The following is a 23,461-nucleotide window of genomic DNA, read 5'->3' as shown; positions in this document are numbered from 1 at the left end:
ACATGGTTTCGGTCAACACTTTATAAAGCCATGATCATATTGAATGGCGGTGCAGGCTCGAAGGGCTGAATGGCCTACTGCACCTATTTTCTATGTTTCTAAGAGTGGATTTATGATTTAGAAAACATTGAACATAGAAAACATAAAAATATACGTGCAGGAGTAGGCCATTCGGGCCTTCAAGCCAGCACTGCCATTCAATATGATCATAGTTGATCATCTAAAATCAGTACCCCATTCCTGCTTTCTCCCCATATCCCTTGATTCCTTTAGCCCTAAGAGCAAAATCTAACTCTCTCATGAAAACATCTAGTGAATCGGCCACTGCCATCTGTGGCAGAGAACTCCACAGATTCACTACTCTTTGGGTGAAAAGGTTTTTCCTCATCTCAGTCCTAAATAGCCTACCCCTTATGTTTTAACTATAACCCCTGGTTCTGGGCTCCCCCAACATCGGGAACATTTTTCCTGCATCTATCTAGCCTGTTCAATCCCTTAAGAATGTCCTATGTTTCTATAAGATTCCCTCTCATCCTTATAAATTCCAGTAAATACAAGCCCAGCCGACCCATTCTTTCATCATATGTCACCCCGTCATCCCGGGAATTAACCTGGTGAACGTACGCTGCACTCCCTCAATAGCAATAATGTCCTTTCTCAAATTAGGAGACCAAAATTGCACACAGTACTCCAGCTACAGTCTCACCAGGGCCCTGTATAACTGCAGTAGGACCTCTTTGCTTCTAAACTCAAATCCTCTCGCAATTAAAGCCAACATGCCATTAGCTTTCTTCACTGCATGTTGTACCTGCATGCTTACTTTCAGTGACTGATGTACAAGCACTCCTAAGTCTCGTTGCACCTCCCCATTTCCTAACCTGACACCATTCAGATAATAAACGACCCTCCAGTTCTTGCCACCAAAGTGGATAACCTCACATTTATCCACATTATACTGCTTCTGCCATGCATCTGCCCACTCACCCAACCTATCCAAGTCACCCTGCAGCCTCATGACATCCTCATCATGGCCCACACGGCAACCCAGCAGTGTGGGTTGTGTCATCCGCTAACTTGATGTCACATTTAATTCCCACGTCTAAATCGTTAATATATACTATAAATAACTGGGGTCCTAGCACTGAGCCTTGCGGCACCCCACTAGTCACTGCCTGCCATTCTGAAAAGGACCCGCTAATTCCTACTCTTTGCTCCCTGTCTGCCAACCTGTTCTTTATCCATGTCTATATCCTACCCCCAATCCAATGTTTTCTAATTTTGTACACTAATCTTTTGTGTGGAACCTTGTCAAAGGCTTTTTGAAAGTCCAGATACACCACATCCACTGGCTCTCTCTTAACCAGTCTACTCCAAAAATTCCAGAAGTTTGGTCAAGCATGATTACCCCTTCCTAAATCCATGCAGACTTTGACCGATCCTGTCACTGCTTTCCAAATGCGCTGCTATAACATCTATAATAATTGACTCCAGCAACTTCCCCACTACCAATGTAAGGCTAACTGGTCTATAATTCCCTGTTTTCTCTCACCCTCCTTTCTTAAAAAGTGGAGTTACATTGGCTACCCTCCAGTCCACGGGAACTATCCAGAATCGAGAGAACATTGGAAAATGATCACCAATGCATCCACGATTTCTAGGGCCACCTCCTTGAGTACTATGGGATACAGACCATCAGGCCCTGGGGATTTATCTGCCTTCAGTCCCAACTGTTTACCTAACACCATTTCCTGACTAATGTGGATTCCCTTCAATTCCTCCCTCCTACTAGATCCTTCAGTCCCCTAGTATATCTGGGAGATTGTTTGTGTCTTCCTTAGTGAAGACAGAGCCAAAGTACTCGTTTAACTGCCATTCCTTGTTTCCCATTATAAATTCACCTGTCTCATCCCTTCCAACTCTCTCCCCCTTTACACAATGGACTTACGTGGCACCTCTTTCAATGCATTACATATAGGCAAGAGTACGGTGGGGAGTGGTGCAGCGATAGAGTTGCTGCCTTACAGCGAATGTAGCACTGTAGGCCCAGGTTCGATCCTGACTATGGCCGCTGTCTGTACGGACTTTGTACGCTCTCCCCATGACCTGCGTGGGGTTTTTCTGAGATCTTCGGGTTCCTCCCACACTTCAGACTTTCAGGTATGTAGATAAATTGGCTTGGTAAATGTAAAAATTGTCCCTGGTGGGTGTAGGATAGTGTTAATATATGACTGCTGGTCGGCGCAGACCCGGTGGGCCAAAGGGCCTGTTTCCGTGCTATATTTCTAAACTAAACTAAACTAAACTAAAAGTGTATGAGCTCCAGCAGCGTATATTCTGAATTCTGAATTCAGTTGCATTCTGAATTACTAAAGTAATGCCAATTAAACTCTGGCAATCAGAAATAAAGAATATATTAAAATATGGCCATTTACTGATGAGATACAGAGGTTTAAGGATAAAGGGGAAATCCTTTAGGACCAAGATGAGAACAACATTTTTCACACAGAGAGTGGTGAATCTCTGGAACTCTCTGCCACAGAATGTAGTTGAGGCCAGTTCATTGGCTATATTTAAGAGGGAGTTAGATGTGGCCCTTGTGGCTAAAGGGATCAGGGGGTATGGAGAGAAGGCAGGTACAGGATACTGAGTTAGATGATCAGCCATGATCATATTGAATGGCAGTGTAGGCTCGAAGGGCTGAAGGGCCTACTCCTGCACCTATTTTCTATGTTTCTATGTTTCTATGTTATTGTGTATGTAAAAAGATTAAAACAGCTGTGCACATTTTAAACATGTATTTATTTTATTATCTCTATGGCATTCAATTTTATTATGTTCAACTATTAATAGTATTCAGGTGGAGCTAGGGAAACATGTAAAAATAAATATGTTATTATATCTCCACATTTAAAATGATGTGTATAATTCCTTATGATGTTTCCCTTTCAAACCACTCCAATCCTGTAAAACCATGCTCACTTTGACTACCAATTTAAACTCCATTATGTCGTTAATATATTCCAGAGTTTTATAAATTCACTAGGCCAACTGGGACCCGTTGGGTCCCTGTCACACGGGAGGACTGGTCCCCCAACGCAATATTCCACCACTCACCCGTTCCCCCAACGTAAGTCGTTCCCCCAACCCAGCGCAATATTCCACCACTCACCCATTCCCCCAACGCAAGCTATTCCCCAACGCCATATTCCACCACTCACACATTGCCCCCAACTGCACAGAGGCTGAGGCTGCAGCCTACCATGTCCTGGGTGCCGCTCCTCTTCCACCCCGCGCTCATCCTCCTCGCGGACCCGGTGCTGCTCCTCTGGGCGGGGGCTGTCGGGAGAAGGGCCGAGCGGCGCGGAGAGGGCTGCGGGCCCGGAGCAGCAGTGAAATGGAAGGGAACTTACCCGTGGAGCCGTTGTGTCCATGAGGCGAGAAAAAAAAAGATGGCGGTCTGAAATTGTGCAAAGGTCACGCTGAGGACCCATGGGGTGTCCTTTGCCAGTCAAGTAAAAACGACAAGAAGGAGTGCGGCTAATGGGGGCACTGTTTTAAATATTTTTAAGTTAAAAATGTGAATAACTTGTAAAATAAGACGTCAATCTGAACGAAATTTGATACACCAGACCAAAGGACAATTGTGAGTAAAGTGGTGCAAAAATTGTAGCACTATCATGTACCGTTTTGGCGTTGTTCCGGGATCACATACACACACATTCAGACACACACATAGTAACAGACAATATGAGAGTTTTAGTAATATATAGATAGATTTGTTAAAAAAAATCGTATTTTATGTTTTAAGCATTTTACATTTAATCAAGTTATAACATGTGAGGTGTCCTCTTTCCAAATACATAATTTTGCGATCTGTGTAAAGCTTTGTCTGCCATATCTATATTACTAAAAGTCTGATCTTGACCCATTTTGGCCCACTGTGCTGCGATTTCCGAGAGAACGCCATCACCTACGGCCGTCATTTTTGGCCACCTCGTTCAGAGCCCCCCTGCGTCTTCTGGGACCAGAGGATTATTCCCATCGATGAAAAATCAGAGAGATATTAATGTTTTTTTAAAAATCCCCATTCTCTCTGCTGGCGGCAGGGGGGAGGGACTATAAAACTCGGAAGTGTCGTGCCTCACTCAGTCTCTGCCAGACACAGGAAGCGAGAGGGTCACGGCTCTCTGAGCTGTGAATAACACTGAACGCACATCTACTCCACGGTGAGTCCCCTCGATGTGGCTGCTGCCAAATTGTTTGCCTTTTTATTTAAAGTTTGTGTTCACAAAATGAATTTTGGTTGTCAGGTGGCTGCTGCCCAATTGTTTGCCTCGCCTTTTAAAAAAAGTTTGTTTCACAAAATGAATTTTAGTTGTCGGGTGGCTTCAGCCAAATTGTTTGCCTTGGCTTGGCTTTTAAAATCATTGCAACAGTTGGCTGCCAGCCCAAGAATCCATTCGGCCAATAATGTCTATACTAGCCCTCTGGAAACCAGTACCTTCGGCCCGCAACACCCATACCAGCGCAACAGAAAGCCCCCTCCCCCGCCACTGGCGAACAATATTTGAATTGGTGGAGAGGTGGAATATTGCATTGGTGACCAGCCCTCCCGTGTGATTCTGGGACCCAACGGTTCCCACTTAGTCTAGTATTTACTGCATCTTTTAAGAAGCACTTTCCATAAGCTGAGGTACTGTTCGATTTACCTCTCCTCCATTGAGGACATTGGACTTTGTTTAATGAACCGACATGTTACAATGCTAACGAGAACTAAATTCTGCACTCTCTATCTTCTCCTTTATGTATTGTACTGGAGTTTGAATTATACCTATGTATGGTATATCTGCTCTGTTTACTTGCAAAACAAATATTTCACTGTACCTTAGTGCATGTGACAATAACAAACCTAATATCTAAAACCTAAACATGATATAGACCATGAGCAAGCAGATGTGCAGTTTAAATAGTTCTCAGGTAACACATGGGGTGAAGTTCAGTTCGTGGCCAGACAGCATTTCGTTCAGACCAAAAGGTCTGAATGACAATAAAGGAAATCTAATCTAATCTAATCGAAGGGTCAGTTCCTTTGCTGTATTGCTCTATGTTCTATTTGCATGTTTTTGACTAAAAATGTAAAGTTGTTTTTTGTACAATCACATTCAGGTGGACAGGTGTCAGAGGTTATGTGGAGAATGTAGGTGAATGGGGTTAGGAGGGAGAGATAGATCAGCCATGATTGAATGGCGGAGTAGACTGGATGGGCCAAATGGCCTAATTGTACTCCTATTCCTCATGACCTTGTGACCGCTGGAAGTTACCAGTGTATGGTGCAATATGAGGGATAACTGTTCACCTCCAGCTTCTGCTTTCTGTTCCTTGATCAGTTTTATATTGATGCCATCATGTTCTCTTTAATTCTTTGTCTAGTAGTAGGCCCCCCCTCGGTCATGACTGACCATGACTGATGCATCCTAGTTTGCAGATGATGTGTGGTCGGATGCAAGCCTGGGCGATCGATGTCATATGGAGGACAGGCTGTTGCCCATGCAGCACGTCCCCCCTCTCCACGTCACTGATCGATCCAAAGGAACAGCAGGGCCGTTACAGTTTGGCACCAGCGCCGTCGCAGGAGCTGCCAGAGCGAGGTTGTAGACAATGACGAACTGCCTTAGGGGCTCCGACCGGATTTTCTTGAGGATTACTCCTGGAGCCAATTCCATGACTGGATATGGCCACAAGGCAGTGGAGGTTTTAAATCAGAGTTTTCCCTCTCCTAGATGGACTGCCTTCCCAGGCTGACGAGCCCCATCTGCCCGAGACTCATGCGGGCGGGAGCGTCTTCCTTCCCGTGCAGGTCTATAGCACCTGCCCACTCCCATTACACAAAACTCTTTGTACTTTTATGATATTACTAATTTTGTAGCCAGAATTACAGCATCAATTTGCCACTGACTCTTGAATCTTCTTTAGCTGGGATAAAATTTGAATGACCAGCAGATGCTTCCAAATTTGGCACGAACAATGTCTTTCTCACAATTTTAACAGATCACTATGAAAGGATATTCTTGCAATATGTTTTACTTCCGGCAACTTCTCCCGCCCGAGTTGCGGGGTTGAAAATGACCTGGAGCGGGGCATTACATCGCCCGGCGCAGCTTTAATGGCCGCGGGACTTCCTAGTGCCCGCCGGGGGCTCCGACATCAAGACCTGGAGTGCGGCCTTGCATCGCCCGGAGCTGCCTTAATGGCCGCGGGACTTATTTACCATCGCCCGCCGGGGGCTTTGACTTTGACATCGGGAGAAGAATGAGGAGTGCAGGGGAGAGATAAGACTTTGCCTTCCATCACAGTGAGGAGGAGATTCGCTGCGATGGATGTTTGTGTAAATTGTGTTGTGTCTTGGTTCTTCTTCTTGTGTGTATGACTGCAGAAACCAAATTTCATTTGAACCTCAATGAGGTTCAAATGACAACAAATAAATTGTATCATTGTATCATTTTTACAGTTCCATTTTGTTGTGACATAATAACGTGTAATTTTGATGTAACTCTGCAGACGATCATTCTAACTTTTATTTAAACTTCTCTCACTTTCACTTCAGGGAAATCTGATGTTCATCCTGGAACTTACATTTCTAATTGCTTTAAAATGTATTGCACGATTAGCCTATCAACAAATTCAATCCACCTGCTCAGGCTCATTTAGATAGATTAACATCCATTCTTAATTACTTTCATCTCACAATCCATTACAGCAATGACAGTGCCTAGAAATTCAGGCACGTCATGTTGCTTTTCCTTTGGTGCTGCTTATCCGAAAGTTATTTTATACATGAGTGGCACATGATTGTGGCCAGATTGTAGTCTGTGTCGAATCGTGTTGTTCCACAAATTTGATTACCAACCTCTGGTCATGAATTGCAATTGCAAATCAAATGACATCATTCCTTCTCTGCGGCAACTGTTTGAAAGTGAATCAGACTTTGTCATTCTGGCACAAACAGGATGTTTGGATTACTTCCGTGTGCTGTCAGCACAACATCACCTAATTCTGTTCCTTTCTCAGCTCATCTGATGTGAAAAGACTCATTCATGCATTTGTTATCATTTGAGTTGACCATTTCAATTTCCATCTAACGTACTTCTCCCTGTCTAATCTGGTTTATGTTTATTATCATCACATGTGCAGTGAGAAGCTTTGTTTTAGAAAGATAGAAACATAGAATATAGGTGCAGGAGTAGGTCATTCATCCCTTCGAGCCAGCACCGCCATTCAATATAATCATGGCTAATCATCCAAATTCAGTACCCCATTCCTGCTACTCCCCATATCCCTTGATTCCATTAGCCCTAAGAGCTCCAGTATATCTAACTCTTTCTTGAAAACATCCAGTGAAATGGCCTCCATTGCCTTCTGTGGCAGAGAATTCCACAGATTCGCAACTCTCAAGGTGAAAAGGTTTTTTTCTCATCTCAGCCCGAAATGGCTTACCCCTTATACTTAAACTGTGACCCCCTGGTTCTGGACTCCCCCAACATCGGGAACATTTTTCCTGCATCTAGCCTTCCAATTCCTTAAGAATTTTACAGTATTTGTTTCTATAAGATTCTCTCTCATTCTTCTAAATTACAGTGAATATAAGCCCAGTCAACCCATTCTTTCATCGTATGTCAGTACTGGCATCCTGGGAATGAACCTGGCAAACCTATGCTGCACTCTCTCAATAGCAAGAATGGCCTTCCTCAAATTAGGAGACCACAACTGCACACAATGCATGCTATCCAATCAAATCCGATATACCATACGTAGATACAACCAGTTCAAACAAGTACATTAGATAGAGCAAAGCGGAAGATACCGAGTGCAGAATAGAGATCTCAGCATTGTAGTACATTGAGGCGCATCAGCCCCTTAAACAAAGTCCAATGTCCTCAATGGGGTACAGGTGAATGAAAAAGTACCCTTGTTTATGCAAAGACCACTAGAAGTCTGATAAGGGGGAAAAGCAGTTTCTGAGTCTAGTGGTGTGTGCTTTCAAGCTTCTGTACCTTGTCCTGCATGGGAGCAGGGAGAAGATGGAATGATTGGTCTGGGACAAGTCTTTGATTATGTTGGCTGCTTTGTCCAAAACAGCGTGAAGTGCAGATGGAGTCAATGATGGGAAATCCGGTCTGTGTGATGGACTTGGCTACATCTACAATTCTCTGCAAATTCTTGCTGTCTTGGATAGAGCTATTCCCAAACCAAGCTTTGAAGCAACCCAGCAATATGTTCAGTCAATGTATACCCATCGGAACGGGACCTGTGCTGGACTTAATGTTTCAACTAACATGATGTATAATTTACACATCAGACCTGCACTTGCTTACACAATTTTGCTCCTGGTTAAGCAAGGCTTGCATTTAAGAGCTCTCTCCCTTGTTTTCCATGATCTTGCTGTATTTGTCATTTTTTCTAACTTTATAATGCTTTCCATCATCTTTGATTCTTGTCTCTAACCCATCCCTCAGTTGATGGTTTCGTGTCAGTTCTGGAATTTGTTCCCTAAATCTTTCCACCTTTCGGCTTTAAGTTGCCATTTAAAGCCCACCTGTTTGTTCAAACTTCCAATGATCTGCTCTTTGGCTCCTCATTTCATCGGTATTCACTTTTGATTGATAATATTCCTGTAGTGTTTTACACTGTTTTCACTATGTTCGGCTCGGTGTCAGTTCGGTTCTGTTTGGTTTGGTGTCACGTGTACGGAGGTACAGTGAAAAGCTTTTTTGTTGCATGCTATCCAGTTAGTGGAAAGAAAATAGAGTCATAGTCACAGTGTGGAAACAAGCCCTTTGGCCCAACTTGCCCACACCAGCGAACATGTCCCAGCTATACTAGTCTCACCTGCCCACTGGTCCATATCCCTCCAAACCTATCCTATCCATGTACCTATGATTACAATCAAACCATCCACAGTGTACAGATACAGGATCATGGAATTAATGTTTAGTGCAAGTACTGATACAGGTTAAAGGGAATAATGTTTAGTGCATAGAAACATAGAAACATAGAAAATAGGTGCAGGAGGAGGCCATTCGGCCCTTCGAGCCTGCACCACCATTCAATATGATCATGGCTGATCATCCAACTCAGTATCCTGTACCTGCCTTCCCTCCATACCCCCTGATCCCTTTAGCCACAAGGGCCACATCTAACTCCCTCTTAAATATAGCCAATGAACTGGCCTCAACTACCTTCTGTGGCAGAGAGTTCCAGAGATTCACCACTATCTGTGTGAAAAATGCTTTTCTCATCTCGGTCCTAAAAGATTTCCCCCTTATCCTTAAACTGTGACCCCTTGTCCTGGACTTCCCCAACATCGGGAACAATCTTCCTGCATCTAGCCTGTCCAACCCCTTAAGAATTTTGTAAGTTTCTATAAGATCCCCCCTCAATCTTCTAAATTCTAGCGAGTACAAGCCGAGTCTATCCAGTCTTTCTTGATATGAAAGTCCTGACATCCCAGTGCAGTTCCCTTATCTCTACTGAGAAAGTGTTGAGTCTTTGTTGGAAATGGTACAACTATTGCTTCGCACTGCAGGGTATTTTAGCTGCCTGGTATAACTTGCAATGGATTACATTTCTTCTTCTTCTTGCGTATGGCGTGCGCAGCCTAAAGTTGTGGGACAACTTGTTCTATTTGATCTTATTTGATGGTGCGCGCCAGGTTGATTGTATACGTTGAAACATGGCAGACCACGTGAAGGTTGCAATCTCCCACCCCAGGTCACACATGCCTAGGAAGTAGCACCTCTCTACCCTGTTTCACTGCATGCAGAAGGAGCTCACTGGGAGGAACAAATTATGAGTACTGTAAGAACTTACAACTCACCCAACAGAGACCGAGACAACTTGAATCTTGACCGAGCCAACTTTGTCAGCCATCTTGCTGCAATTTGATTTTTCCTTAAGAATGCAAGTAGAATTGTAAAACAAATAGGCATTCAGCAGTGCAGAAGTTTTCTTCCTTGTATGTGTGTGCCAAATGCTGAACATATAAAGTACCGGTATATATGATACATACTTTTAATAAATAAGTCACTTTAACCGAGAAGAACCAGAATGGCACGGTGGCGCAGCAGTAGAGTCGCTGCCTCTAGACAGTGCCAGCGACCCGGGTTCGATCCTGACTACGGGTGCTGTCTGTATGGAGTTTGTACGTTCTCCCGTGAACCCGTGGGTTTTTTCCGGGATCTTTGTTTTTTTCCCACATTCCAAAGACATAATGGTTTGTAGGTTAAATGGCTTGGTATAAGTGTAAATTGTACCTAGTGTGTGCAGGATAGTGTTAATCTGCGGGGGGCCGCTGGTCGGTGCGGACTCAGTGGGCTGAAGGATCTGTTTCCGCACTGTATCTCGAAACTAAACTAAACTAACAAAAGAATAGTTGGTTCAGGTACATTTCCACGTGGACATTTTCAAGGCGGTTGAAAATTGATGAATATGAATGGAGGAGTGATGAACAGCCTGTCATGAATCTTTGGAAATATCAACTGGATGTGGTCAAATGAAAAGTAAATTTAGGGCTGAGAGTGCTAGAATTTTGGTCTCTCTAATGCCCCTGTCCCACTTAGGAAACCTGAACGGAAACCTCTGGCGACTTTGCGTCCCACCCAAGGTTTCCGTGCGGTTCCAGGAGATTTTTGTCAGTCTCCCTACCTGCTTCCACTACCTGCAACCTCCGGCAACTACCTGCAACCTCCGGGAACCGCACGGAAACCTTGGGTGAGGCGCAAAGTCTCCAGAGGTTTCCGTTCAGGTTTCCTAAATGGGACAGGGGCATAAGAATATAGAGGGAAGCGTAGCAAGCAGGGTACAAGGAGCTGGCACAGCCATGATCCATTTGAACTTGTCTGAAGAAGGGTTTCGGCCCGAAACGTCGCCTATTTCCTTCGCTCCATAGATGCTGCTGCACCCGCTGAGTTCCTCCAGCAATTTTGTGTACCATCCATTTGAACTTGTTTGATGGGACTACTCTTCATCCTATTTATTGCGTTCTTATGTTCTCTGACTTCATTTTGATTAACTATAGACAACACTAACAAAGATAAAGGGCAGCAATTAATCCTCATCATTAAACTTTATATGGTGTATAGTTATCTGCACGTTGCAAAGGAGATCGATAATGTCTTTGATATGGGAATCTATATATATCCAAATTCTGTTAAATTTTCGAACACTGAAATTTGGAAACGACACAGAACAATGGCAGTCAAGTTGAGTTGTACTAAGTATACAGACTTTACAAATCTTGCTGATTCTTATCAAATAATTCATTGTTTTTAATGAATTTAGAATCTCATTATACATGCTGTAGAAAAGCCCACAGGACATGTTCAAAGGAAGCAAAATAATCATCAGAAAAGGGAAGGTCTTTAGTTTCTCAGATGTGTGTGGTCAGACATAATCTGAAACAGGCACACTATATTATTACACAGTCATTTTTTTTCTCCAAACAGAGGTCACAATTAAGTACAGTGGCGAGGAATTTAAGCAGCGGAGCTGAATAAAACAAACAATGAGCCATTTCCTGCATTGCAGAGGTATCTGGATTCCTACATTGTTAAGCAAGGTCCTTGATATAATTTTTAGTTATGAAAAAAACATACCATAGTTAGGATTGTGTGTGACCTTCATCAAAACCCATCCATCCTTTATTGGGATAACATTCTGACCACTTGAACGCGGAACATATGTTATCTTGAGATAAACAGTGGTTCTGAAGTGAAGCGATGAGCAGGTCAGACTGAAAGTAGACAAAAATGCTGGAGAAACTCAGTGGGTGAGGCAGCGTCTATGGAGCGAAGGAATTAGGCAGTGTTTGGGTCGAGACCCTTCTTCAGACTGAAAGGTTGGTAGGGATTAGAAAAGCCAGTGATGGTGGGAAATGCAGTGTCACGCAACCTTGCAATTTTGTGCATGTCTTTAATATTGTCAATGTTTTTCAAAACTTCTGCTACCACATGAGCGTGGCGGCCCTGGGACATTCTTGACATAAAGCACAGGGTCTATTTTGTGAATGTGCTCTTCCATGCTGACCTTCACCCACACAGACCTCACACTGGGAAATATTGGGCAAGATAGCTGTGGCAGTTCATTAAACGACAGAAAATTAGCAAAAAATAAGTAAGTAACTTTATTGGCCAAGTATTCACATACAAGGAATTTGCCTTGGTGCTCCGCCCACAAGTAACAACATGACATACAGTGACAGTTACAAATGACTCAGAAAACACTAAACATTAATAATAATAAAACATTAATGATAAAACACTATTGATCAAGCATGCGAACCAACAAAATACCAGATCAAAGGGAGGCTACAGATTTTTGGCTGTTGAGTAGAGCAACTACTCGTGGATAAAAACTGTTTTTATGTCTGGCTGTGGCAGCTTTGACAGTCCGGAGTCGCCTTCCAGAGGGAAGTGATTCAAAGAGTTTGTGGCCAGGGTGAGAGGGGTCAGAAATGACCTTGCCCGCTCGCTTCCTGGCCCTTGCAGTGTACAGTTCACCAATGGAGGGAGGCCCTTGCAGCCAATAATCTTCTCTGCTGATTGGACGATTCACTGCAGCCTCCGTGTGTCGTGCTTGGTGGCTGAGCCAAACCAGACCATGATGGAGAAGGTGAGAACAGACTCTACGATGGCCGTGTAGAATTGGACCGTGTTAGAATTAGAAATGGATTAAGATTCCCAAAAGGTACTTCCAGTAGGCAAGGTTTTAGAGATACGGCATGGAAACAGGTCCATTGGCCACCGAGACCATTTTGAGATTTTGAGGCTATCACAATGATGGGCTTCAAGAAGTCGGACATCTGTGCAAAGTAACATGCTCAATTTTGCTGCAGTCTCTCTATACATTCCAGCAATATTTCAAACATAAAGAGCACAGAAACAGCCTCTTTGACTCACTATGTTCATACTGATGAACTATTCATCTCAACTATTTCCATTTACCAGCCCTTGAATGATAGCCTGCATTCTACAGTGGGTTTTTTGTAGTGCCTAGTAATACAGAATTTGTTCCAGTCACGGCCATTCATGAAAACTATTCAATCTGCTTGTAATGCCAATTAAATAATATTTGAGTGATGTGATTTATTCATAAGAATCTGGACAGCCATGATTTTTAGAAAATCTTATTTGCCTTCAAAGACTTGTAAAAACTTGTAAAAAGAAAACAGATAAGTTTTCATAGAAACCTAACACTTGTCGACGACCTCATAAATACAACTGCACTCTAAGAGGTCTGAACAGATTAGATGCAGGAAAGATGTTCCCGAGGGTAGAAAGGTCAGGGCCAGGGATCAGAATCTAATTATAAGTCGTTTAACACAGAGGTGAGGAGAAATGTCTTCACCCTGAGAATGTTGGCTTGACGTTAGCCTGTAGAATTGTCTATCAGAAAATCCATTCAAACTAATTCTTTAGATATATTCAGACAGAGTTAGATCCTTAGGGCTAGGGGTGTCAAAGGATAAGGAAAATAACTTGCCAATGAAGTTGCCATTGAATTTGGATGATCAGCCATGATTGCATTGAATGATGAAGCAGGTTCAAAGGGTCGAATGACGACTGGGCTATTTCCCACGTTTCAATGTTTAGATTGGTGGAGTGTGTAGGAAAGAACTGCAGATGCTGGTTCAAAATGAAGATAGACACAAAATGCTGGAGTAACTCAGCGGGACAGGCAGCATCTCTGGGCAGAAGGAATGGGTGATGTTTCGGGTCGAGACCCTTCTCCAGACTTGGTGGACTTTAGGTGGACTTTCCTAGGTGGACTTGGAAATCATTCACATTAAACCATTGAAAAAACTGTTTTGACTGCATGACCTCTGTGGAACAGACTCTACATAGTTTATTAATCACAATGCAGAATATACTTCTCAGTCATAATGGAAGTCTACTGTGTGACAAGTAACTGGCTGACAATTAAACATTTGTATAACTGACCTGAAATAAAGTTTTATTTTGCAATGGCTAATAGAATCTGGAACATACTTTAATTAGGAGACAGACATTTTACATTTTATGGGCCAACAGTGGCCAGTAAAGATGCACTATTTTTACGATGCAAAAGTGAATGTTTTGGGACACAGGTTGTGAAAATTGGAGATAGTGAAAAACATAGGGAAGAGGCTTAATAAAGACCTCGGGCTTTTGACGATGTTCCTTTAAGAAAGTTAAAGTTGAGCTTTAAAGAAATGTCATAATCCTTGCACGGCAGAACCCAAACATTTACTTGGTCGAATAACATGAATTCATTCGTGGTCATGGATTCAGTACATTTCAACAATTCTACTTTAAAAATGCCATCACCTTCTTTTGTGAGAATTTTCTGCCTCTGTTGTTAAGATGTGGGTATTTTTGTATGCTGAAGATCCTTTCTATACCTGAAAGGTTAATGCAAAAACTGACTCCCAGTAAAGATTGTAAATGGAGATACAATGGATGTGTAATGGAAGAGGATCATTGCCATTTGTTGACCTTTATTATTGTACTATCTCCTATGTCACATTGCAAATTTCTGTCATCGGTGATCTAATACAAATCATTAAAATGTTTGAGGGGAACTGGCTCAACATGTGTGAGATGAGTGATGTGCCTGGGAGCCGCTGCTGCTGATATGAGCACATGTTTCCTCACAAATGTAAAAAAAAATCTTTGGAACATTAAGTGCTTAACAAGGTGGAAAGAAGCTATGTAAAGGTTAATGGCATTTCTCTGCATGCAAAATGAAGCACATTTCTGACTCCAGGCACTGTGGAATTTAATTTTTGCAGATACTAGGCAGGCAAGCAGTTAACATCATTGCAGCACTTTCAAAACTAAAAGTCTTCATCTCCTTGTGTACAACTTTCAAACGTAGCAACACGGAACATTTTGCAGGTGGAAGGTTAAAACTTCAGGCTGGTATTTATTTAACATCATTCCTTTAATTATATAACCTTTGCAAGTAACCTTGGGCAGATGTAACACATTGTTGCTCAATGCAATGTATATTAACTGCAGACTTGAAGGTTCAGGAAATTATGAAAACTATTTCTCTATTAAAGACAGAACCACTGAATGGGATAATAAATAATTACAAAGCATTTAGTAAAATGTCTAAGGCAACACGGTTCTTCAAGGAATACGGTGATATTTCTCCCCCTATCACAAAAAACCCCACATTTAAATCAATAAAGGAAACCACTTCTGACAACTGCAGATAGCTCCAAAGAAACCAAAATTTGATATAGCAATGTGGATCTGACAAGTCATTCAATTCCTTTCAAGTTGTGATCCACATTTCCTTCTGAAAAATAAACATGAGTACACTTTTGTATAAGTTATCTCACCCTTTTAGATCCTAGAAACCTCACATTTAAATCTCTCGTATTATTGACATATCTGCCAAAACTAAAACGAGTTCGGAAAGTTTAAAAGGTGTTCTCACAGAATCAAAGAGTCATGCAGCACAGAAACAAGCTCTTCGGCCCAACTCGTCCATGCCGCCCAAGATATCCTATCCAAGCTAGTCCTAATTGACTGCATTTGGCGCATATCCCTCTAATCATTCATATCCATGAACATGTACAAATGTTTTTTAAGTGTTATGACGATGCCACTTTCTCTGATAGCTCAATCCTTATACTCACCACCCACTGTGTGAATAATCTGCCCCTCAGGTTCCTATTGAACCTATCCCCTCGCACCTTAAACCTATGTCCTCTGGTTCTTGATCTCCGTGTCCTTGGAAAAAGACTGTGCATTTACCTATCGATTCCCCTCATGATTTTGTACATCTGTATAAGATCATCCACTAGCCTCCTGGACTACAAGGAATAAAGTCCTAGTCTGCCCAACCTCTTCCTACAGCTCGGGCCTTCAAGTGCTAGCAACATCCTCATAAAGGTTGGAAAGTTCAGATTGGGTTCGAACAGGCTGGTTAAATTTTCGAGGTGTGTTGGCTTAAATAAAGATGCTGTTGCTTTAACCTCTGGGGTTGGTTCCAGTCAGTCAGGGCACACAGTTGGGAGCCGGGTCCGGGTGACCAGGCGGTGATAATTATGAGAATTGCAGCCATTTGAACCGCAGCCAAACGAGAGGCTTCACTCAAGAGTGGGTCGCGGTTCCCCAGGTGACGGGGCCTGTTCTAGTTCTCTTTGAAGGAGGTGCCGCCCACCCCAGCGAGTGGGCAAATGCGGAGCCCACCCGTAATATGAGTGGGATATTTCTCAGTCAGACTTTGTCGAGAATTGGGGTGGAGGATCTGGGCGAGGGAGGGGTGGCAATGCCGCACAGACAGATCAGTTTAATAACGACCCATTAAAATCCGCACTTTGGCCACTCGGCAACTTCAGCTGATCTGATCCGACTGCCCTCTCGCTAGCTCACTGCATTCCCGATCCTAATGCAGGACCTCCACAAAACCTTTGGGCTTTGGGCAACACCTGCACAAAGAGCCTCTGCTAACAAGAGCTGGCGAACTATGCTGGTCAACGTGCACTGGGCGAGATGGCTGGGGGAAACGCACCGAAACCACCGCAAACCTGGGACAGCACAGACCCTCCACTCAATCTATCCAATGCTAAAGGGCAGGTATATCCCAGTTAAATGTCTTATATCAAATTGGCAGCTCCTTCACAGGGCCAACCCTGTATCAGTTTTCCTTGGAGATGAATCTTTGCCTTAACGGTACATTCACACCACCTGTAGGTAAAGCATCAGCCCACATCACGCCGCTACAGTCGCTGCCTGCCTCAGATTAAATATATTTTTACACGCAAATTATGAATAAAGATAAATAAATATTTTTCTAACATGTTAGTATTCTTAAGAAACATTGAGAATATGGACAAATAATTTATTTTCAGTGCAAACACATTAAGGATTAAATGAAAATAATATATTCTTTAACTTTATTGCAGATTAATGAACTGAATTAGTACTAAAAAATATTTTTTTTTAAACTGGGACCGTGTAAATTGTGTGTGAACAGCAGAACAAGAAAGGAAGCTATTGAGTTGACAGAATTTTAGATTAATTCCTTGGTAGAATAGTTAACAATTTATACATAGTTTGTACAATGCTGCGTTCCCTTTTTTTAAAATCCCGAATGACCTTTGACATTTCCCATGATTCCTTGTGTTTAATGAGATGCCGAACTCGCTTATTCCCTCCAGATTTCTCCACCACTTGCTCCACATATGGGTCTTTTCTGAAAACTCTCTCCTGGTCCAACCATTTGGTCTTCTGCGGTAATATTTCCTTTTGTGCATCAACTATTTCTTTAATAGTGCTCTTGTAAAGTACCTTGTGTTATTTTATTACATTAAAAACATGTTTTAATATATGGCCAGGGAAATGGATATGGTAAACTCTAATAACCTTCACAGAGATGCCCAGACATGCAGAATGAATGAAACAATGTACAGGATGGCACGACGGTGCTGACTTACAGCACCAGAGACCTGGGTTCAATCCTGGCTACGGGTGCTGGCTGTACGGAGTTTGTACGTTCTCCCCATGACCACGTAGGTTATCTCCAGGTGCTCCAGTTTTCTCCCACATTCCAAATATGTCCATGTTTGTAGGTTAATAGGCTTCAGTAAATATTATAAATTGTCCCTAATGGGTAGGATAGTGCAAGTGTATGTTGATCGCTGGTTGACACGGACTCGGTAGGCCGAAGTGCCTGTTTCCGCGCTGTATCTCCAAACTAAAACTAAGTTAGAAATTTACTCTTAAAATGAAAAATGCCTTTGAAATAAATAGAATTTAAAAAATATTTAAATGAGTAATTCACTAAAACAACATGAAAAATGGCGGGAGCATTCAAGATATTAATTTTTACATCTGGAGCAAGGGCCAAAGCAAGTGGAAGATAAGTAGATGGAGTTCCAGATAGTTTTTAGAGTGGACATTGATAGATTCTTGATTAGTTAGGGTATCAAAGGTAATGGGGAGAGGGCAGGAGAGGGGTCAAGAGGGAAAAATAGATCAGTCATGATCGAATAGCGGAGCAGACTCGATGGGCTGTGGAGCCTAATTCTACTCCTTTATCATATTGCCTTATGGTCTTATAGCTATTGCATAGTTGTATAAACAGTAAAAATGGTCACTGTATTTTTAGACGTGAAATTTTGTGTGTCTGGATGATTGTTGGTCAGCGTGGACTCGGTGCGGTGAAGGGCCCATTTTACGTTGTATTTCTGAACAAAACATTTCACGGTGAAGATATCATGTATGTTTAACGTCAGAAAGCCCAGTTGAAGCTGTGTCCCTGTCTAACGTGTGGGTGAATCCTGGACATTACCAGCAGCTAATGGTAGCATGACCTCTGAAATTGCTGTTATGTTCATTGCAGTTTTCTGTTCATTAAGTTGTCCAATTTCCCTTTGGTGTTTTCCTCCTTTAAGAATGATGAGTTGACATACTTTGCTTTCAGCACTGCACAAGCTATTCTCAGAATCTGTAGTACATTGCTGAGAAGAACATGAAGTAAGATTCTACCCTATTTAGTCATTTGTTCTTAATTTGCTGGGGCTGAAAGGTTACTGAGATATATTACTGTGAGTATTGTGTTACTTGATGACCAAGGGGTTAGTACATGAGTGCAATGCCTAATCACCATTGGAATCATGATACATGTCTCTTCCTGGCCTCCACCTGCATCGCGTATTACAGATAAAGGACAACATCTGGTAGTGGGTCCATAGATGCATTTCTCTGTCTTTAAGTTTATAACCGAATACGTGCACCCTTCTCCACAGATTTCTTTCTATAGCTGTGCTGATAATATTCTATATAATAATTCCATTAATAATTATTTTAATAATTCTGATTCTCTACGATAATTCTGATATATAATTCTGATAATATTCTATTATCAGGCAACAGACCTATTCTATCAACACGCAGTCCTGAGCTACACTCTACCTCATTGGAGATCCTCGGTCTATCTCCAATCAGACCTTACTGGACTTTATCTTGCATTGAATGTTATTCCCTTTATCATGTATCTGTACAGTGTGGATGGCTCAATTATAATCATGCATTGTCTTTTCATTGGCTGGTTAGCACGTAACAAAAGCTTTTACCGTACCTTGGTACAAGCAACACCAAACTAAACTAAACTTCAGGGTTTCGGCCCGAAACGTTGCCTATTTCCTTCAGTCCATAGATGCTGCTGCACCCGTCGAGTTTCTCCAGCATTTCTGTCTACCTTATACTAAATAGTGCTTGGGCAGAGGAGAAACTTCCCAATTGCCATCAAAGTTGGTCTAATTTACCTTTGTTGCAGAATTTGCTTTGATAAACTAAGTAAAAGAGAGCCCCAATCATCTATTAGTGAATGTTATAAACCTAAACATTATCTTCCCACAACCCTTACTTTCACTCACATTACATTGTTTACGTGGCTAAGAATGAACTTAAAACACAAATAGCTGTAAGGCAGAGATACTGACTTTCATTAAATCCAGATGGAAACTGTATTACCTAAGCCTATGGAACTATTGTGCTGCCCTTTCCCTGTGAGATCTTTCTGACCTGATCAGGAAAGAAAATGTCAATGTTCCAATTTAATCAATGGGGAACAGTGGAACATTTAAATAAATTACCATGACGGATATTACCCTGACTTTAAATTGATTCTTAATAAATCTTAATTGAATACATATTGACTCGCTGATACTGGAGCTGAAATTCACCATGAGAGTTTTTTATTTATACGACTCAGTCAAAGAGATAAGTCACACTAATTGAAAAAAGCATAGTTGTTTAAAATATATGTTAATTATTGCCTAATTTAATATCGTAAAATACACTTTTCATTTATATTTAAATTACTTACATTTCCAACCCTTCCCAGATCATTTTTAGTCTCATCATTAAAGAAAAATGGGATAAAATATAGCAAAAAAAAAAAATGAAGGAGCATTATGAACAACCATTCATATAAATAGGAACAATGAATAAAATATGTAAAAAGGGCAAAGCAATTGTAAAATACTCAAAGAAACATGAAGGAAAGGTCAGATAGGAAAATGCTTTTCCTTCCTTTATTTTGCTTGAATTTAGCATAGAAACATAGAAACATAGAAAATAGGTGCAGTAGGCCATTCGGCCCTTCGAGCCTGCACCGCCATTCAATATGATCATGGCTGATCATCCAACTCAGTATCCTGTACCTGCCTTCTCTCCATACCCCCTGATCCCTTTAGCCACAAGGGCCACATCTAACTCCCTCTTAAATATAGCCAATGAACTGGCCTCAACTACCTTCTGTGGCAGAGAATTCCAGAGATTCAGCACTCTCTGTGTGAAAAATGTTTTTCTCATCTCGGTCCTAAAAGATTTCCGTCTTATCCTTAAACTGTGACCCCTTGTTCTGGACTTCCCCAACATCGGGAATAATCTTCCTGCATCTAGCCTGTCCAACCCCTTAAAGCGGCCTTTTCACGGGGCGAGTTGACGCAAGATGTCACCAGAGTGAAGAGGTCGTGGTCCAGCACGAGTCTCGCACGATATAACGGCAGTAGATAAAGAGTTCCCACGGTACTCGGCATTTCTGCTATTTGTGCGAGTGACTTGTCCGTTTCCCGAGCGTTCCCGTTAAATCTTGAATGAACATCGTGAACTACACGTGACACAAATGATGTAACTTTTTTTTTCACACACTATATATATCCTCCCTTGGTTGAATTGGCTCATTTGGAGACATATTTTACTGTGTATGTGGGAGACACAGATGGACTGAGCACAGTACCTCGGTCTTACTGTGTGTGGGAGAGGGGGAGAAAGAGACGTACACTCACAGAGGCAGAGTCTCTCAGCCCGTGTAAGAGGGAGGGAGAGAGAGAGAGAGAGGCACACACAAGGTGGATGTGAAATCTCACCTGCCTGTTTCAGTGACAGACACCCGCCGTCAGTAAATGAAGACACCCCCATCTGTCTCCCCCTCCTCTCCCTCGACTCCCCCACCTTTCTCTCCCAACTCCAGTCCCGTCCCGACCCCCTGGGAAACTGAATAGAGCAACAGTCAACTGCTGCCTGTGCGCTGATATGACAATAAAGGCGACTTTACTTTACTGAGTTAAAGAGTTCCCACGGTAGACTGTAAAACTGGGACCCTGGTTCTGGACTCCCCCAACACCCCCTTCTTCAGACAGCCTAATCGGAATTGAGTCTGAAGATGTGTCTCGTCCCGAAACATCAGCTTTTTTTCTCCAGAGATGCTGCTTGACTCGCTGAGTTACTCCAGCTTTTTGTGTCTGTCTTCGGTTTAAACCAGCATGTACAGTTCACTCCTTACACGGGTCTCTGTACAACATTGATTGGTAGCGTTCCGGACCCCTGGACCCGAGGACTCCGACCTGTATCTCTCAAAGAAGTACATGTGAAAAAATTCTCACGGACCATAAAAATGCGTAACCTTTCAGTAAAGTCCCTTTTAAAGTCCCTTTTAAAGATTATAGTTATTTTCTTGAATCTCATTAACATAACTCATGAATAAGTTGATGTCCATATGCGGATGCAAATCTTTATTTTTATTTATTTTTTAAATTCAATCCCACATAAGATAATTTTTACTCACCTTCTGTTCCCTCTGTCCAGCTTCCGGGTTCACCGTTCGCAGGAGTTCCCACGGTACCCGCAAGAGTTATTACGGATATCGCACTGGCCACTACGTTCATATAATGTTGCAATACTCAACCACAAGTGTACAAGTCAATCTTGGAGAAATTCAAACTTTCTTGAATTTTCTCCCGAGTGACCAAGTTACACGATGACCTGCCGTTAGCGCTTCGGTGGTCCACGGTGGTCCACGAATGCCGTACTGTTATCGCACGAGGTTCCCACGATGTTAAACTCCGGTTAACTCTTGCGTCAAGTCGCCCCGTGAAAAGGCCGCTTAAGAATGTTGTAAGTTTCTTAACTTAAGACAGATTCCAGTACTTCTAGATGGTCAGTGAATAGCACAACTCAATTGTATCATTAAAATGCAGCCTGATTTAAAATCTGATCATATGCTGGCTATATAGGAAGGTTTAGAATAATTATGAAAAGGATAAGGATCATTCTGAGGTAAAAGTAGTCAATTTGAGAAATGGCACTTTCACTGGGATTAGAATAATTCTGGAAAAGGCAAAATTAGATTCAGAGGTTGTTAGGTGATGGGCAGCCTTTAGAAATAATTTGGTACGGTACAGTTCAGGTATATTCCCACCACGAAAGGAGGAAGGGCAATTAAAGTCACATCTCCTCAGATGACAAATGTAATGAAGATAGAATTACATAAGTAATATGTAAATTAAAATAAGACATGTGACAGATGTCAACCTGATAACACAAAGGAGAACCAGGGTGATTAAAGACATTTTAGATGACATTTAAAAAAGATATGAATAGTGCGGAGAGAGTACAAGAAAAGGTAGGTCGGAGTCATGAAAGAGAAATTAAAAACTGTCTTTTGGAAAATAGATAGCAAATGGACAAAGCTGGTAAGAGATTTAGAAACATAGAAACATAGACATAGAAAATAGATGCAGAAGTACGCCATTCGGCCCATTCAATATGATCATTGCTGATCATCCAAAATCAGTACCCTGTTCCTGCTTTTTCACCATATCCCTTGATTCCGTTAGCCCTCAGAGCTATATTTAACTCTCTCTTGAAACATCCAGTGAAGTGGCCTCCACTGCCTTTGTGGCAGAGAATTCCACAGATTCACAACTCTCTGGGTGAAAACGTTTTTAAAAGAATATCTGTTCATTGTGGCAGGGAGCATAGCCAAGGTACTAACTATCTACGCCACATCTCAGCTCCAGAGAACATAGGTTTAAGGTGAAGGGGAAAAGATTGAATTGGAATCAGAGGGGTAACCTTTTCACACAAAGGTTGGTGGGTGTATGGATCAAGCTGTCAGAGGAGGGAGTCGAGGCTGGGACTATCCCAACGTTCAAAAACAATTAGACAGGTCTATGGATAGGACAGGTTTGGAGGGATATGGACCAAGCGCAGGCAGGTGGAACTAGTGTAGCTGGGACATGTTGGCTGTTGTGGTTAAGTTGGGCCGAAGGGCCTGTTTCCACACTGTATCACTCTATGACCCTTTGACTCTATGATTCTATGACTCGCTTTGCCAATACAGAAGACTAGACACACGGGAGGGCCGGCCCTCCAAAGCAAAATTCCACCTCTCCACCAATTCCAATATTGCTGGCCTGTGAGGTGGGGGAGGGGGGGGGGGGGGGGGCTTTCTGGAGCACCAGCATGATGTTGTGGGCCGAAGGAACTGGTTTCCAGAGGGCTAGTATGGAAACTCACACACACACACACACACACACACACACACACACACACACACACACACACACACACACACACACACACACACACACACACACACACACACACTCACACTCATAAAC

At 42.3% G+C, this 23,461-nt stretch overlaps 1 long non-coding RNA gene across 1 annotated transcript; it reads left to right on the top strand.

Moving 5' to 3' along the window:
• Positions 1 to 3,049: 3,049 nt before the first annotated feature.
• Positions 3,050 to 23,246, top strand: LOC116970637. The gene is made up of 3 exons (XR_004411223.1): positions 3,050 to 3,068; positions 5,538 to 5,540; positions 23,190 to 23,246. It is a non-coding gene; the product is annotated as an uncharacterized LOC116970637 (long non-coding RNA).
• Positions 23,247 to 23,461: the final 215 nt, after the last annotated feature.

The sequence above is a fragment of the Amblyraja radiata genome, chromosome 3, assembly GCF_010909765.2.
Source record: "Amblyraja radiata isolate CabotCenter1 chromosome 3, sAmbRad1.1.pri, whole genome shotgun sequence".
NCBI classification, from domain to species: Eukaryota; Metazoa; Chordata; class Chondrichthyes; order Rajiformes; family Rajidae; genus Amblyraja; species Amblyraja radiata.
The sequence above is the reverse complement of the archived record's forward strand: the minus strand, read 5'-3'. Positions and strand labels throughout refer to the sequence as shown.